Raw genomic sequence first — 19,475 nt, 5'->3', positions numbered from 1 at the left:
CCTTTTATAGTGCTGAAGCTCTGATTTCTAAGTGAACAATTCAGCAGCTAGTGTTCACACCTGTGAGGAGTGGGTGTTGCCAATTGGTGTATAGAGCTTGACATTGTGATTGGCGTTGCTTTCCAAAGGGACTAAAGAGATTTTAATTTTGAATGTTGTGCCTAATGTAGAGAACTGTGTGTAGTGTTGTGCAAAAAGTGTGATATAGAATTGAAAACTGTTTGCAAAGCAGGAATTGTGCTTGCAATTTTGCAGACTTTATTTAGGGATTTGCTACATGAGTTTCAGGTTTTGGTGATTGCGTTTCCAGTTCCAATTTTAGTGTGTAAACAATTGGGAAAAACTGTAATTGACTTGCTTAGTTAAACGTTAAATAAAATAAATGAAACAGTTTCAAATGCAAACCCGCTAGATGTCCATTAGATGGCGTCAGAGCTTTCGAGATGGTAAATCACTTATAGGCCTACATTGATTTATTCTAAGGAAAGCTCCTGTGAAGGAGGATCGAGGACTTGAGAGACAAGAAAACTAACCGACACATCATCATAACCGCCAGAGTTGAATGGCAACTCCAAGGTCGTGCTGTGAGGAAATGTATTGATTAATCAGTTTTATCCACTTGTACATGCTTTCGGTATGTGTTGGACATGGCCTTCTGTGGTTAGAGAGAGCTAATGCTCACGGCCAGTGGATAGAGTAACAGATTAAAGCTTCAGTATAATGTTCTAAATGACTAGTCCGAGGTCTGATTTGTTCATTCAATTATAAGGAGTACCTTGTTTTTCCTTGTTTTTCTGTCTATCCTGAGTGTGGAGGGTTGAAGATAAGGGTTCTTTAATTGTCTGTTACTGAACATGCTTACAGTCCTGAGGCAAATACTTAATGATGTGGACTATGTAAAAGTACCAAGATGTCCCTAGTGCCACCGAAAACTCACAAATGTGTGCCATGATGTTCTCTCTGTCCCTCTCCCTCTTGCTCTCTCACTCTCTTGCTCTCTCGCTCTCTCTCTAATGAGGTAAGTTACAATTGTCACCCATAAACTGTCCGACTATCAGTCTCTTCCTCTCAGCCTCTTGAGCATGCCCCCACCCTCATCAACAGGGCTGAGGTGGAAATGGTCAAAAACTTTAAGTTCCTCGGCGTACACATATCCGAGCAGCTGAAACGGTCAAACCACACGGAAATCATGGTGAAGAAGGCATGACATCGACTCTTCACCTCAGGATGCTAAAGAAAGTTGGCCTGTCCCTGAGTGCCCTCACAGTGTTCTACAGGAGCACCATCGAGAGCATACTGTCGGGCTGCATCACAGCCTGATACGGCAACTCCACCACCGCAAACCGCAAGGCTCTTTAGAGGGTGGTACACTCAGCCGAATACACCAGGTGTCACAGGAAGGCCAGGAAGATAATCAGGGATCCCAGCCACCTGAGCCATGGCCTGTTCTCCCCGCTTCCAACACTAACACTTTACAGCCAGCAGCATACCACCCTGCATACCACTGCTGGCTTGCTTCTGAAGCTAAGCAGGGTTGGTCCTGGTCAGTCCCTGGATGGGAGACCAGATGCTGCTGGAAGTGGTGTTGGAGGGCCAGTAGGAGGCACTCTTTCCTCTGGTCTAAACAAAGATCCCAATGCCCCAGGGCAGTGATTGGGGACACTGCTCTGTGTAAGGTGTCGTCTTTCGGATGGGACGTTAAACGGGTGTCCTGACTCTCTGAGGTCATTAAAGATCCCATGGCACTTATCGTAAGAGTAGGGGTGTTAACCCCGGTGTCCTGGCTAAATTCCCAATCTGGCCCTCAACCATCACGGTCACCTAATAATCCCCAGTTTACAATTGGCTCATTCATCCCCCTCCTCTCCCCTGTAACTATTCCCCAGGTCGTTGCTGCAAACGAGAACGTGTTCTCAGTCAACTTACCTGGTAAAATAATGGATAAATAAATAAAAATAACTAAGATGCAGGCAGTACAGGAGCATCATGGCAAAAACTGGAAGACTGGCCAATAGTTTCTACCCTGACCATCAGGCTGCCAGCCCCCCGCAACCCTGTACATGTGACTATTAAACTTCTAATCTAATCTTTACAGTCACAATGTATCTTATATTCCACCATAATTATAGCAGCAGTTATGTCTGCTAAAAAGAAACTGCTCAGGACCATAAATTCTGGGTTTTAAATTGAAATATTTTAACTGAGATCGTAAATGTGTTTTATTGCAGGTTTGTTTCCTCGTAGATCAACCATCTATTTGCCACTTTGACGGCTAACAAGTTTCTTCATGCTCGTTTAATAACTTCTTCTGGAACCGAGGGGCACAGTAAGGAAAGTGAATATTGTTGTTTTGGGAAGCTGTAGAGCTATAGAAACAGACAAGTGCTTAGGCTCATAGCTGGATTGATGTTGTTTTCTAAATGACAAATATCTTTAAAAAACATGTTACTACAGGTAACTGCCGAAATAAAGGAAACACGTGAGTAAATGAGGAATACAAATATTGAAAGCAGGTGCTTCCACACAGGTGTGGTTCCTGAATTAAGCAATTAACATCCCATCAAGCTTAGGGTAATGTACAGACATTTCCAGTTGACCATTATTTTTGGCTACCATGGCTAGAAGAAGAAATCTCAGTGACATCAACAAAACACCAAACGTTCTGGCCTCTGTAGTTCCTTTAGGCTATCCTGTAACTCCATTGTTGACCACTTGGGGGCCACCTTCCTGTGTTGATGTGTGTTGTTTGTTTAATGTGCTAAATCCTGTAGAAGGAGAATTGTTTACATTCCAAAATGGTGAAGTCACACTGAGGAGCTGCAGACTTTATCAAACTCAATCCTTCTTTATCAAACTCCATCCTTCTTTATCAAACTCCATCCTTCTTTATCAAACTCCATCTTTCTTTATCAAACTCCATCTTTCTTTATCAAACTCCATCCTTCTTTATCAAACTCCATCCTTCTTTATCAAACTCCATCCTTCTTTATCAAACTCCATCTTTCTTTATCAAACTCCATCTTTCTTTATCAAACTCCATCCTTCTTTATTTAAACTCCATCTTTCTTTATCAAACTCCATCTTTCTTTATCAAACTCCATCTTTCTTTATCAAACTCCATCCTTCTTTATCAAACTCCACCCTTCTTTATCAAACTCCACCCTTCTTAATCAAACTCCATCTTTCTTTATCAAACTCCATCTTTCTTTATCAAACTCCATACTTCTTTATCAAACTCCATTCTTCTTTATCAAACTCCATCCTTCTTTATTAAACTCCATCTTTCTTTATCAAACTCCATCTTTCTTTATCAAACTCCATCTTTCTTTATCAAACTCCATCCTTCTTTATCAAACTCCATCCTTCTTTATCAAACTCCATCTTTCTTTATCAAACTCCATCTTTCTTTATCAAACTCCATCCTTCTTTATTTAAACTCCATCTTTCTTTATCAAACTCCATCTTTCTTTATCAAACTCCATCTTTCTTTATCAAACTCCATCCTTCTTTATCAAACTCCACCCTTCTTTATCAAACTCCACCCTTCTTAATCAAACTCCATCTTTCTTTATCAAACTCCATCTTTCTTTATTAAACTCCATCTTTCTTTATCAAACTCCATCTTTCTTTATCAAACTCCATCTTTCTTTATCAAACTCCATCCTTCTTTATCAAACTCCATCCTTCTTTATCAAACTACATCTTTCTTTATCAAACTCCATCTTTCTTTATCAAACTCCATCCTTCTTTATCAAACTCCACCCTTTTTTATCAAACTCCACCCTTCTTTATCAAACTCTATCTATCTTTATCAAACTCCATCTTTCTTTATCAAACTCCATCTTTCTTTATCAAACTCCATCTTTCTTTATCAAACTCCATCTTTCTTTATCAAACTCCATACTTCTTTATCAAACTCCATTCTTCTTTATCAAACTCCATCCTTCTTTATCAAACTCCATCTTTCTTTATCAAACTCCATCTTTCTTTATCAAACTCCATCTTTCTTTATCAAACTCCATCTTTCTTTATCAAACTCCATCTTTCTTTATCAAACTCCATCTTTCTTTATCAAACTCCATACTTCTTTATCAAACTCCATTCTTCTTTATCAAACTCCATCCTTCTTTATCAAACTCCATCTTTCTTTATCAAACTCCATCTTTCTTCATCAAACTCCATCTTTCTTTATCAAACTCCATCTTTCTTTATCAAACTCCATTCTTCTTTATCAAACTCCATCCTTATTTATCAAACTCCACCTTTCTTTATCAAACTCCATCCTTATTTATCAAACTCCATCTTTCTTTATCAAACTCCATCCTTCTTTATCAAACTCCATCCTTCTTTATCAAACTCCATCCTTATTTATCAAACTCCATCTTTCTTTATCAAACTCCATCCTTCTTTATCAAACTCCATCCTTCTTTATCAAACTCCATCTTTCTTTATCAAACTCCATCTTTCTTTATCAAACTCCATCTTTTTTTATCAAACTCCATTCTTCTTTATCAAACTCCATTCTTCTTTATCAAACTCCATCCTTCTTGCATTTTGTAGAAGCATTGTTATGGGATCAATATCATGACACATTTATTCGCAAATGTAAGTCACCAATCAACAAATGTAAATCCCTTTCCACAAATGTAAATCAATTTCCACAAATGTAAATCACTAATCCATAAATGTAAATCACTTTCCACAAATGTAAATCACTAATCCATAAATGTAAATCACTTTCCACAAATGTAAATCACCAATCCATAAATGTAAATCACTTTCCACAAAAATAAATCACTTTCCACAAATGTAAATCACTAATCCATAAATGTAAATCACTTTCCACAAACAAACACCTTTTGATTTGTATTTGTAAATCGAGGGCCTTAAGTAAAATGACTGCCATAAAGATTTGCACATAGGAGAGATATGCGCAAACATGACAGATATGGCAAACCTGCAACTCCATATTTGGAAGCATTCACACATAGAAAAAAAGTTCTCAAGTGTACAAAGTGATTTGTATTCATAGAAAAAAGGTTTGTACCCGTACAAAGCGATTTCTAAGCATCAATGGGAACTTTTTTTCTACGACTACAAATCGCTTTTTACCATGAGAACTTTTTTCTAAGTGTGAGAACTTCTTGTCTACACGTGAGAACTTGTCTTTTTCTTGTCATCAAATCCCTGCCAAAAGTCAGGTGACCTAAGCGCTTCCAAATATGGAGTTGCAGGTTTGCCAAATCTGTCATGTTTGCGCAAATCTTTATGGCAGTCATTTTACTTAAGGCCCTCAATTTACAAATACAAATCAAAAGGTGTTTGTTTGTGGGTAGTGCAATGCATTTGTGGATGGCGATTTACATTTGTGGAAAGTAATTTACATTTGTGGAAAGTGAGTTACATTTGTGGAAAGTGATTGACATTTGTGGGTTGGTGATTTACATTTGTGGATTGGTGATTTACATTTACAAATACATTTGGCATGATATTGATCCCTTACATTGTCTGAAAGTAAAATTAATCATAACATATTTGGCATTCAATTCATGATGATATTTTGTACTGATGATCGTTTTAATGAGATTTATGAATCTTTTTGATAGCCACATGGATATCTGTTCAGTGCATTTGATCTTGTCATGTTTTGGGTAATTATTTACCTCCAATTTAATGCATAATGCTGCATATTTCTGTGTTCATGAACATGTATACAAATACATGCTGTGTTATTATTGAGAATTAAGCCTAGTGTTCAGCTAGCATATATCGTGTCTTTGGCTATGCCGGATTAAGTGATATGACATGCTATTCTATAAAATCCTTTCTCTGTAATTAATATTACCTGATTGAGCTAATCATGTAAATGTAATTAACTAGAAAGTCGGGGCACCACGAAAGAGTGTTTATAGAGCTGTTATCTTCTGAATAAACTCTGAAAGACCTAGTAATATTTTACATCAATAGCAGTCAATATTAATCGTCACCTTATTTCAGTCTCATCTGAAAGTTGTAAATTCTTGGTTATCTTCACGAACCCTGGCTAACAAGTTGAATCAGCAATACAAAATTGGGTTTAATTATTTATTTACTAAATACCTAACTAATCACACAGAATTACATATACACAGAATGCAAATTATGTCATACAGAAAACTTCCCTGGTGGACGGAGCCGACATGGCGGCTGGTTACACAAAAGGAAGGCGGGAAGACTGAGGAACAAAGGGAGAAGCTGTGCTATCGTAAATACAGTATCTTATGCATTCTAAATTACCACCCATTTGGAAAAGGAAAATGCAATAAATATTTACTCTGAGCTGCGTTTCGGTAGGTTGGTCGTAGATGCTGGCCGTGTTGGCCAACAGAGATCTTCCTGTCCTCGGAAGAATGTCTCTGGTGGTAAATTGGATACGTTGTAGCATCTTCGTTGTGTGTTAGACAGGATACGTCGTCCGTCCTTTCCTAGCCCACGTTTACAGCTGCTGTTGCTAACTCAACGGCTAGGATGTCTCACTTCTTTAGTGAATAAGAGTTCAAAGTTCATACCGTTCACAACCAAAGCTCATGCTGAGGTTGGCTTAGTTCTGTAGTTGACATGTTAGTCCTTTTTAACGTATGGACCGTCGTCCTATCGTCCTCGGAAAAGAAGGCTACATTTTCGTCAAGGGCTTATATAGTGGAGGGAGAGAAAGGTGTGTTTCATAGTTTATAACCCATGTCTCTTCACAGGGGCGGGCCACTGATTGAGCAGAGCTCTAACCTTATGGAAACCCAATTCTCTCATTTGGAAGCTAAAATTACATTTAATCTTTTCACAAATAGTTTCATATTCAAAGATTTAAATTGCACAACAATTCCATGTGAATCTGATAACTAGAATGTGTAGACTTTCCCAGATACAGTTTATGTCGTCCTGTCATCAGTCATAATGTCTCAGATGACAACCGAACTGACATCATATTCATTAATTACCAACGCATATTTTCAACTGGTTCTATTACCGAAATATGGTTCCTTTCCCCCCACTGTTTGATGTTCCCAGACTGTCTATGTTTAACAAAGGCTATTCAAGAGTAATTCAGTAGAGTCAAGAGAGAGAGGGGAGAAAGGTATTTATGGGGGGGTCATAAACCTTACCCACAGGCCAATGTCATGACACATAGAATAAGTCATACTCATTGTTCTTTTCTTTCTATTTTTCAGCTTTACTCATTTCAGTCACTATTACTGTACCTATGAAGAGGTGGCAATAAATCATTCTTCAACACTACAGTAGCCATACCAGATGTATCTGTCTGCTGAGCTTAAGAAGGGGACTCTTTAACGAGAGTAGAACAGTAAAAAGACACTCAACAATGATTGCATCCTCTAGAGGACAAGATATCCAGTCGGCTCTACTCTTTTGCACACGTCCAAAGCAAATGGCAGCTTCGGAATGTAGGGGCCTTGCAAGCAGGTCAGAGGTCAGAGTGTTCTCTTCATCTAAGTCATCAAGATGTCAGCTTCGGAACGTAAGGGCCTTACAACCAGGTCAGAGGTCAGAGTGTTCTCTTCATCTAAATCATTAAGATGCCCCTGCAAGTCTACAGCAAGCTTGGCTGCATTAGAAGCTGATGCCAAGGCTGAAGCAGCACAGCAAGAGCATCATACTAGAGGTGAAGGTTAAGAAAGCCCAGCTTAAAGTGGAGGAGACCCATAAGGAGGCCACAATAGAGGCTCTTCAGCATGAAAAGGAGGCAGAGACAGCCTTAGCTGAAGCTAATGTGTTTGAGGCAGCAGCGGATGCAGAATACCAAATTATGGACTTTATTGTGGATGTTGTCCTATTCCTCCAATAGAGTTTCAGACACTTGAAGTTTATTTCCAAAATGCTATATCCACATATTTGTGTTTTTTCATCAGAAATTATATATTTTTTCCCCTTTTTCGTGATATCCAATCCAGTTACAGTCTTGTACCATCGCTGCAACTCCCATCTGACCAAGGAGAGGCGGAAGTCGTGAGCCGTGCGTCCTCCAAAACACGACCTGCCAAGCCGCACTGCTTCTTGACACAATGCTCGCTTAACCCAGAAGTCAGCCACACATATGTGTCAGAGGAAACACTGTACACCTGGTGACCGCAGGGCCAATTGCCTTAGACCGCTACGCCACTCGGGAGGCCAGAAATGATTTCTTATGTGTACCTTCATGTGTGTGTAAAATATGACTGTTTTCAGATTTTTTATTATTAGATTTTAGATGTGTAATTTTTTGCAAAACTCTATTTATCTATTGTTTAGCTGGAATGGAATGTTCGTATCCTGCATATCTGACTGTGATATGTGGTTGTCTCACCTAGCTATCTTAAGAGGAATGCACTTACTGTAAGTTACTCTGGATAAGAGCATCTGCTAAATGTCCAACGTAAATGTTTTACATACAAATAACCCTTTGAGCCCTCCAATGATTCTTTGCAGTTAAACAAATTGTTATTTCATATTTTAGTGATGATTAAAATATAGGAGTGGCGGCTCATTCAAATATTTTGGGGCGTGGTTTGGTCACTGCTTTTTTTGTGCAACAGTGAGTGAGAGGGTCAATCCAGTTTATCTCATCTGTTGTGTTATGCTCTGAGATGTAATTTATGACAATGGTCAGTGACGTTGTCTTGTGAAAGACTTACGTATGGCCTTGTGCCAATTGAGAACGGTTGACTAAGTCAGTAGTTCTTAATTCTCTTCTCAGGGAATCCAAACCATTCCAGAGCTAGCACACCTGATTCAACTTGTTAATAAACACAACAATAGAAATATGGAATTTTAACAATATAATATCGCTACTGAACCAGAATAAAAAACCCTGAATGTTCTACAAAGAACCGTTGAGATTGAGAATGGTTCTATAGAGAAAGGTTGAGATCAAGAATGGTTCTTCAAAGAACCGTTGAGATTGAGGTTGGTTCTATAAAGAACCTTTGAGATTGAGAATGGTTCTATAAAGAACCTTTGAGATTGAGAATGGTTCTATAAAGGACTGTTGAGATTGAGAATGGTTCTGTAAAGAACCTTTGAGATTGAGAATGGTTCTATAAAGGACTGTTGAGATTGAGAATGGTTCTGTAAAGAACCATTGAGATTGAGAATGGTGTCTATAAAGGACTGTTGAGATTGAGAATGGTTCTGTAAAGAACCATTGAGATTGAGAATGGTTCTGTAAAGAACCATTGAGATTGAGAATGGTTCTATAAAGAACTGTTGAGATTGAGAATGGTTCTGTAAAGAACCTTTGAGATTGAGAATGGTTCTATAGAGGACTGTTGAGATTGAGAATGGTTCTGTAAAGAACGTTTGAGATTGAGAATGGTTCTATAAAGGACTGTTGAGATTGAGAATGGTTCTGTAAAGAACCATTGAGATTGAGAATGGTTCTATAAAGAACTGTTGAGATTGAGAATGGTTCTGTAAAGAACCGTTGAGATTGAGAATGGTTCTATAAAGAACCATAAAAAAGGGTCCTATATAGCCCCAAAAAGGGTTTTATAAACTGGGTAGTTCGAGCCCTGAATGCTGATTGGCTGACAGCCGTGGTATATCAGACAGGATACCATGGGCATTACAAAACATTTATTTTTAATGCTCTAAAATGCTCTTTATAATAGCAATAAGGCGGTATTGTGGTATATGGCCAATATACGACGGCTAAGGGTTGTGTCCAGGCACTCCACAATGTGTCGTGTCTAAGAACAGCTCTTGGCCGTGGTATATTGGACCTATACGACAAAACCCAGAGGTGCCTTATTGCTATTATAAACTGGTTATTTCTAGTTTGACGAGCTGTTTTCAGCAACGGATATTTTTTTATCCAGTTGTCATATTGTCAGGTTTGCTAGCAACAAACTATTTAGCTAGCTTCTAGCCTGGTGTTTGATATGCAATGTGATCTCCTTGTAATGAACAGTCAGTGTTGACAAGTGTCCTGACGAGAAGGCAAACTTTTCTAGCTATGACAGGCAAAATCGGCATATCAGCTCATTGTTATGGATATATCCAAATTAATGTCAATAGCAGTGGAGGTTGCTAAGGGGAGAACGGCTCATAATAATGGCTGGAACAGAACAAATGGAATGGCATCACACACCTGGAAACCACGTCTTTGATGTATTTGATACCATTCCACCTATTCCACTTCAGCCATTACCATGAGCACATCCTCCCCAATAAATGTGCCACCAACCTCCTGTGGTCATTTGGAAAACAGTTACTTCGCTATTTATTCTGGCTGCAGAATAACCCCAAAGGGATATGAACGTTGCCATATAGAACGAACAACTGGGCCACGTCCATAAATATCGAACTAATCGAACAAACGACTGGGTCGTGTCTCTATCCACCAAAAGATATGAAAGTATGAATTTATAAACTTATAAAAAATAAATTAGTAAAAAAAAAGAAGGATTAATATCAGTAAATGTGTGCTTTCATATTGTTTTCTTTGGCAACTGTGCTATAATCGGGATAAACAGCTTAAACAAATGTAATGGAGGTAAAGGTTGTGACTGTGTAGCTAGTTGGCTAGTTAGCAGCAAGCAAGGGATAAGAACGTGGCCACTTAGCATGGCAATGGAACATAAAGAACGAACAACTGGGTCACGTCTCTAGCACCCAAAAGATGAGAAAGTATGAATTTGCTCATAAACATGAAATTATTCTACCGGTAAATGTGTGCTTTCCTATTGTTTTCTTTGGCAACAAATGGGATAAATTCCTCCGTTCTGTACATTACCTTGGACACATTTGCGTTGTCCATTATTTCCAATGTAGTGTTTATCCCTTACTGATAGAACCCTTGGAAATGGTTATTTAAGGCACCATACAGGTTCCATTTTGAACCTTATGACCATGGTTATTCATAGAACCTTTTAAAAAAGGTTCCATATAGCACCAAAAAGGGTTCCGCTGTGGTTACAAGCCAAAATACCATTATTTGGCACAAGATAGAACAATTTATTTTTTGTGTGTTACTGTAATGGGTTATTAAATATCAATGTTACAAATGTATCATTTGTACATTTCTTATAAAAAATGTAGTTATTTGTTACATTTAACTTTGATTTAACGTAAAACCTAGCAGTACTACTTATTTCTATGACTGTGAGGCGGATACATGTACAGTATAAAGCAAAAAAATATTATTATTTGTTTCTCTGAAACAAGGCAAGGAGGGAAGGAGAGAAGAAGAGAGCAGAGAAGAGATATGGAGAAGAGGAGAGACCAACATGCAGAAGAGAGAGAAGAAGGAGAGGAGAAGAAGGAGGGAGAGGAGAGAGGGAGGGGAGTACAGTAGATAAGAACTCTGTATGTATTGTATGATGGACAGTAGAAGCTGGATGAAGGCTTTAAATAATGTGATCTGAGAGCAGTGTGTCCCTATAGCATTGTAATTACAGTAGAGCACTGCAATTAGTGAAATGATATATACAGTACATGCTCCCTGTGCACTCTTATAATAATCACACACACACACACTCTAACTCTACACTTTACTCAAGGTCTTCAGAGGCTGTGAAAACACAATACTGCGGCAAGTCTCTCATTGGAATTCTTTCCTCTGTGTCAGTGTATGCCTTTGTTCTTATGGTCACTGACAGCCTCTGTCTGTCTGTCTGTCTGTCTGTCTGTCTGTCTGTCTGTCTGTCTGTCTGTCTGTCTGTCTGTCTGTCTGTCTGTCTGTCTGTCTGTCTGTCTGTCTGTCTGTCTGTCTGTCTGTCTGTCTGTCTGTCTGTCTGTCTGTCTGTCTGTCTGTCTGTCTGTCTGTCTGTCTGTCTGTCTGTCTGTCTGTCTGTCTGTCTGTCTGTGTCTAATACCAGCATGCAATGATCAGATTTTTGTAATTTTTGCTAACCGATCGCTGCCTGCACCTGCCCGCCCGTGCAGCATCACTAGTCTGGACGGTTCTGACTTAGAATATGTGGACAACTACAAATACCTAGGTGTCTGGTTAGACTGTAAACTCTCCTTCCAGACTCACATCAAACATCTCCAATCCAAAGTTAAATCTAGAATCGGCTTCCTATTTCACAACAAAGCATCCTTCACTCATGCTGCCAAACATACCCTCGTAAAACTGACCATCCTACCGATCCTCGACTTCGGCGATGTCATTTACAAAATAGCCTCCAATACCCTACTCAATAAATTGGATGCAGTCCATCACAGTGCCATCCGTTTTGTCACCAAAGCCCCATATACTACCCACCACTGCGACCTGTATGCTCTCGTTGGCTGGCCCTCGCTTCATACTCGTCGCCAAACCCACTGAAAACGTTTGACCTCTGTCATTGCCAACAAAGGGTATATAACAAAGTATTGAGATAAACTTTTGTTATTGACCAAATACTTATTTTCCACCATAATTTGCAAATAAATTCATAAAAAATCCTACAATGTGATTTTCTGGAATTTTTTTCCTCATTTTGTCTGTCATAGTTGAAGTGTACCTATGATGAAAATTACAGGCCTCTCTCATCTTTTTAAGTGGGAGAACTTGCACAATTGGTGGCTGACTAAATACTTTTTTGCCCCACTGTATATATACTTATTTTTCTACTGTATTATTGACTGTATGTTTGTTTTAACTCCATGTGCAACTCTGTGTTGTTGTATGTGTCGAACTGCTTTGCTTTATCTTGGCCAGGTCGCAATTGTAAATGAGAACTTGTTCTCAACTTGCCTACCTGGTTAAATAAAGGTGAAGTATATAAAAATAAATAAAAAGATTGAGAGAGTAAACTGGGTGTAATTCCTGTGGAATGTATAGCAGCGAGGCGTAGCTAACAGGGAACAAACACCATACGTGAATAATTCAACTAGAATAGGGACCTCCTAATAAGGCCACACTACTGTTACATAACAGATAGAGGATACCATGGTCAATGAAGGAGACAGATATGAAAACACACTTGCACACACACGCACGCGCGTACGCACACACACTCAGGCACGCAGTGCATGCAAATGTCAAGGACAACGTCATGCTGCTTGCTTAGTGGTTACCGCTTTCCCCTGATCGGCTCATACAGTCTCGAACTCAGAACTCAAAACCCACATGACCGGCATCCTGAAGCATTCCAACCCATTGCACTTTTGAAAAGACCTTCTTCAATGGCACAAGGGGCGATACCTCAGGGTGAGGAGTGAGTTTCACACATCCCCATCTTTAATATTTCACCTTTTACACAAACAAGCACACACGCCTTCCCTCAGCTAGTCATACATATTTCACAGATGGTAGAAACCTAATCACGCATGTGTGCTGATGAGAGTGGAAGTGTGTGTGTGTGTGTGTGTGTGTGTGTGTGTGTGTGTGTGTGTGTGTGTGTGTGTGTGGAGAGGAGAGTGTGGGTCTCCTGAGAAGATTCAAACAACCCTGTGGGATGGGAGGACCTAGCACTGATGTCTGTTCAACACGCAAACCGTGGCAGGGGTTACACACACATGCACACAGACACGCACACAGACACGCACACACACAGGCACACACAGGCACACACGCACACTGAAACACAATAACAGTTTATTCAGTGACCTTTTGAGGTTTTCACAGGAGATCGCTCTCAGTGCAAAGGAGGGCACACACACACACACACACACACACACACACACACACACACACACACACACACACACACGCACACACGCACACACGCACACACGCACACACGCACACACACACACACACACACACACACACACACACACACACACACACACACACACACACACACACACACACACACACACACACACACACAGGTAGTGGCTGAATAGGTATCTGGGTTTAGTAAATCTGGATCTAAAATAAATGTCAGTGAATGATACAGTTTGGTGAAGGAGACAGAGAATCCTCACATGAATTAACAGATTAAAAGATATGATATGGCACATTTCCTTCAGAAAAACATCAGTAAGCTATTGCACTCTTACTGTCACACCCTGATCGGTTTCACCTGTCTTTGTGCTTGTCTCCACCCCCCTCCAGGTGTCGCCCATCTTCCCCATTATCCCCTGTGCATTTATTCGTGTGTTCTCTGTTTGTTTGTAGCCAGGTCGTCTTGTCTTGTCAGGTCTTACCAGTGTGCTTTCCCATCTTCTTGTTTTCTCATGTTTCTGTTTCCTAGTTTCCCCGGTTCTGACCATTCTGCCTGACCTGACCCCGAGCCTGCCTGCCGTTCTGTACCTGCCTGACTCTGACCAGATTACGAACCTCTGCCTGCCCTGACCCCGAGCCTGCCTGCTGTTCTTTACCTTACTGACTCTGCCCTGGATTACAGACCTCTGCCTGCCCTGACCCCGAGCCTGCCTGCCGTTCTTTACCTTACTGACTCTGCCCTGGATTACGGACCCCTGCCTGCCCTTGACCTGTCTTTTGCCTGCCCCCCGTTTGGATCAATAAACATCTGTGATTCTAGCTGTCTGCGTCTGGGTCTAATCCTGAGTTCTGATACTTTCTCAACCTCCAGTAGGTTCAATGACCATGCTTTACTTGCAAGATCATCATGTGAATTTAATCTTGCAAACTAGCTAGTGTTTTGGTTCATTAGCTTGTCAGCTAGCTAGCATTGGCAAGTCGATAACTTTCTAGTTCAAATTAGGCAGAAATGACAAAGATATGAATATTACAAACTTGTATTAATAATTGCAGAAACATTAAGACATTAGGACACAATTGCAAACAGACTTTGAAATGGAATAAAATGTATTCCAATCTACAGAAAGCCTACAGGTGTATTGTAGTCCACTACTATTTTGCTCAGGGTTGGATATCCCCATTGACTGGGGGTTCATTGATATCGATATTTCAGTCACTATTGGGATGTGCAGTCCCCCTATAATTAGAACCCTACCTGTGCTCTAACTTTGCATACTTTGCATTCACCTACCCATGTATTTCAGCATCCATGTCCCCATGTTCTTACCTGTAAGCACTGCATACGGCATGCAGGGCAAAACCCTAGCATGTCACAAACACATGTTCCTCACGTCCTATATGGTGCGTACATACAGTACACCATGGAGATCCTTATAAAGAACTAATTGTAGTAATTTTTTCCTGCATGTTTATGACTATGTACTGAGAATGAAATGCAATCAGCAACATAAGCTTCCTCCTCTACCTCTCTGCAGTACAGATTCTCACTGGCAGTGGACACAAGAACACATATTTGAAGATGACATTAGATTGCGAAGTTATCCCTAAATGCTTATGACAAACTTTCTCCAGCCAGAGCCAGTGTTTTGGCTTATATTTTGAACACTAGCCTAAAGATGGAATGTTTTGTTGATTATTGTTGCCTAGTTACAAGGTCACATTCACTTGGAGGTACCTGGATGTACCAGCACCGCTGTATCACAGATATAACAAGGAGCATCTTTGGCTGTATGCTAGCTAGCTGTATGTGAATAAACCACTCTTAGATGGCGTCTGTGATGATTTCTATAGTGGGTTTGCCTGGCTGGACGTCACGGTGGTGCAGACATAGCCTCCAACCCTGCTACCCATCCAGCTCTGGCTGTAGCTCCCTCATGACCCAGGGCTCATTATGGTCGTTGTAGGAGATGAAGGTGTCATACTGATTAACTTGAGGCTCCCGAGTGGCGCAGCGGTCAAAGGCACTGCATCTCAGTGCTAGAGGTGTCACTACAGACCATGGTTCAATTCCAGGCTGTATCACAACCGTCCGTGATCGGGAGTCCCACAGGGCGGCGCACAATTGGCACCAGGGTTGTCTGGGTTAGGGATTTGGCCGGGGTAGGCCGTCATTGTAAATAAGAATTTGTTTTCAACTGACTTTTAAATACAAAAAATCAAAGCTGCATCTCTGTTTAGTGTCGTAGAGATAAGCCAGGAAGAGGTACTAGGTATAGACCACTTGCTATCTCAGAACTTACATTTGGATTTTGTTTATCACCCACTGAATGAACCAAGCATTGCTGCAGTCACAATTAAAGAAGTTATTATTCAGGTCCAGGTAACTCAAAGAAGGGTGAGCATGCATCACTATCTCATTGATAGCTGTAAGTTCGTTATTTCTTACTTGCAAGTGGAACACTTGCAATAATTGGCTCCTATAAGGAAATCTAAAGACTCCTGTGCAGATTTTAACAGTAAGATTTTCCTGAGTTCTAGGATTGGGTAACACAGCTCTGGAGTGAGAGTTGTGAATATATTGTTGCTGATGTCAAGGTACATCAACTGGGGTGTGTAAGTGAATGTGTCTGGGTGCAGAGATTTAATACTGAGATTCCTTAACCATATTGTTAATAAAGACTTCACCTTCACGACAGCTTGATAGTAGATTATGCATTCGTTCCGGACACTGGCTGTAGATTTTCAGATATTCAAGAGAAAGAACGGTTGAGCGTTTAGCGAGGGTTCGTCCATTTTATAGTTGTCTAATTGCTCTTGAAGGGATTTTATTTCCATACAGAATGAGATCTGTAAGGTTGACCAATCCCTCATAGGCTCTGTCATTCATTCTGGTAATTTGAATTTAGTCTTTTAGTCTTCTTTCCCAATGGAGTTTAGTTTATTTCCTCCAATCTCCAAGATTTTTTCCAATGGTTTTTCCAAACCATTTCTGAAAGCACTATTCATGTTCAGGATACAATTTTCTACCAGTTTTAGGACCGTTAAGGCCTTTAAATCCTGGAAGACATCATTTTCTAGATTATGAATTGTATTACTGTAAATTGACAGTTCTATGAGTCTTGTAAAATGTGCCAAATCTGATCAGTAAAGCATAGAGGCTTAATCTGTTGGGCCAGTAACTGAAAGGTTGCTGGTTCAAATCCCAGAGATGACAAGGCGTTGTCAATGTACCCTTGAACAAGGCACTTTACCCTAATTGCTCCTTTAAGTCGCTCTGGATACGAGCGTCTGCTAATTGACTAAAATGTGATTATTGATACTGTTGCAACTGAGATCAAGGATTTCCCATGTGGAGAGAACAGATGAAAACTTGTTGTGGCACAGTCATAGATATGTCAGCTGCTTAAGAGATCTGAATGAGGACATAGACAGATCAGACATATTATTATCTGATAAATCCAGTTTTGTTGGCTGACTTCAATACTGGAGCAATTCCTCAGATACAAACTGATGTCATATTTCAGTAGAAGTGTACCCATTGCCCAATCTAGGTATGTGTTAGGCAATATCGGTTAGAATTTTGATTTAGGGGTATTTATTTTTCCCTAAATTAGAAAGCGCCAGAGAAGCTAACAAGGAGTTCAGGCCTTGCAGCCCCATACTCATACCCTCCAAAGACATCTGGACACCGTTCAAGTCAAGCTTGTACATGTCACTCAGAAAATAACTGTCCGCCACATCCCATTCCATGCTTCCATTTTGGACACAGTAGGAGAGGTCTAAATTCTTAAGGTTCGGGAGAACATCTGCTGTGATACTGAACTTTTCCAAAGGATTACAAGATACATCCAGCAACATCAGCCCTTTAATGTTTCCATTGATTCAAAAGAGGAACATTTGTTCCTCCTAATGTAGATTTGTTAAACGTAAGAGGCGCTGAACATCCTTTAGATGATGTATTTTGTTGCTGCCTACGTTCACTACCAGTAAACTTGAGAGAGACTGAAGGGATAATGATTCAGTAGGTATGGTCAGGTTGTTTTCCAGGTTCAGCGCTGAGAAGTTGGCCCTGAAACATGTGGTCTGAGATGGTAGTGAGTTTGTTATAGCTCAGGTCTAGTTGCTGCAGAGCTAGAATGGTAGAAAGCGCCGTCTTCAACATGAGAGATCACATTACTGGACATGGACCCGAATTTGAGGACTTTTAGACCTTTAAACCCTTTGATTGCTGAAATGTTATTACAGAAAATGTCTAAAGATCTCACGACTGGGGGAAAGTTTTCCGGTATGGTGTGTAGGTTCCTATTTTCTAGAGTACCTTATTCTGAGTAGGGGTGCAGTGTTTCAGTGAATACCCCCTTACTGGATTAACAAAAAGCCAGACATAGAGCAGAAAGCAGAAAAACCCATTCCTGGCAGCCATGTTGAGTTACAACACTAGGAACTTGAGTGGCTGGTGCACAACGTACTATACATTGGAGCCTGGTGAGGTTCCCCTCAAGATGTCTTCACATCTAAAGTAGACAAAAAAACAGATTTTTTAAGGTGTTTGAAAGAGCTATTAAACTATATAGTTCCTTGAAAAACTATTAAACATCTTAAATCTACATTTTAAAATGTTTGTGTCTAGTAAGCATTTGAAAATTTAACAGATGAAATCCGATTTACAGTAAAAAAAAAAAATGAAGATCTGACTTAATAAGGGTTACCCGGACACAGATTAAGCCCAGTCCTGGACTAAAAAGCTAACTCAATGTCTAAGACCAGATTTAATCTATGTTCATGGAAAAGGATAATGATCTACACAATTTACTCCACAACTTCAAATCGCCTTTTTTTTTTTTACTAAACCCCTACTAGGCCCCTGTGTATATACAGTTGAAGTCGGAAGTTTACATACACCTTAGCCAAATACATTTAAACTCAGTTTTTCAATTTCCTGACATTTAATCCTAGTAAATATTCCCTGTTTTAGGTCAGTTAGGATCACCACTTTATTTTAAGAATGTGAAATGTCAGAATAATAGTAGAGAGAATGATTTATTTCAGCTATTATTTCTTTCATCACATTCCCAGTGGGTCAGAAGTTTACGTACACCCAATTAGTATTTGGTAGCATTGCCTTTAAATTGTTTAACTTGGGTCAAACATTTCGGGTAGCCCTCCACAAGTTTCCCGCAATAAGTTGGGAGAATTTTGGCCCATTCCTCCTGACAGACCTGGTGTAACCGAGTCAGGTTTGTAGGCCTCCTTGCTCGTACACACTTTTTCAGTTCTGCCAACACATTTTCTATAAGACTGAGGTCAGGGCTTTGTGATGGCCACTTCAATACCTTGACTTTGTTGTCCTTAAGCCATTTTGCCACAACTTTGGAAGTATGCTTGGGGTCTTTGTCCATTTGGAAGACCCATTTACAATCAAGCTTTAACTTCCTGATTGATGTCTTGCTTCAATATATCCACATAATTTTCCTCTCTCATGATGCCATCTATTTTGTGAAGTGCACCAGACCCTCCTGCAGCAAAGCACCCCCACAACATGATGCTGCCACCCCAGTTGCTTCACGGTTGGGATGATGTCTTCGGCTTGCAAGCCTCTCCCTATTTCCTCCAAACATAACGATGGTCATTATGGCCAAATAGTTATATTTTTGTTTCATCAGACCAGAGGACATTTCTCCAAAAAGTACAGTTGTGCAGTTGCAAACCATAGTCTGGGTTTTTTATGGCGGTTTTGGAGCAGTGGCTTCTTCCTTGCTGAGCGGCCTTTCAGGCTATGTCGATATAGGACTCGTTTTACTGTGGATATAGATACTTTTGTACCTGTTTCCTCCAGCATATTCAC

General features: G+C 40.1%; 1 pseudogene; it reads right to left on the bottom strand.

The window, feature by feature from the left end:
- Window positions 1-1,054: 1,054 nt before the first annotated feature.
- On the bottom strand, window positions 1,055-18,053 carry LOC120029368 (annotated as a pseudogene).
- Between the last annotated feature and the right edge of the window lie 1,422 nt (window positions 18,054-19,475).

The sequence above is a fragment of the Salvelinus namaycush genome, chromosome 35 (assembly GCF_016432855.1).
Source record: "Salvelinus namaycush isolate Seneca chromosome 35, SaNama_1.0, whole genome shotgun sequence".
Classification (NCBI taxonomy): Eukaryota; Metazoa; Chordata; class Actinopteri; order Salmoniformes; family Salmonidae; genus Salvelinus; species Salvelinus namaycush.
The sequence above is the reverse complement of the archived record's forward strand: the minus strand, read 5'-3'. Positions and strand labels throughout refer to the sequence as shown.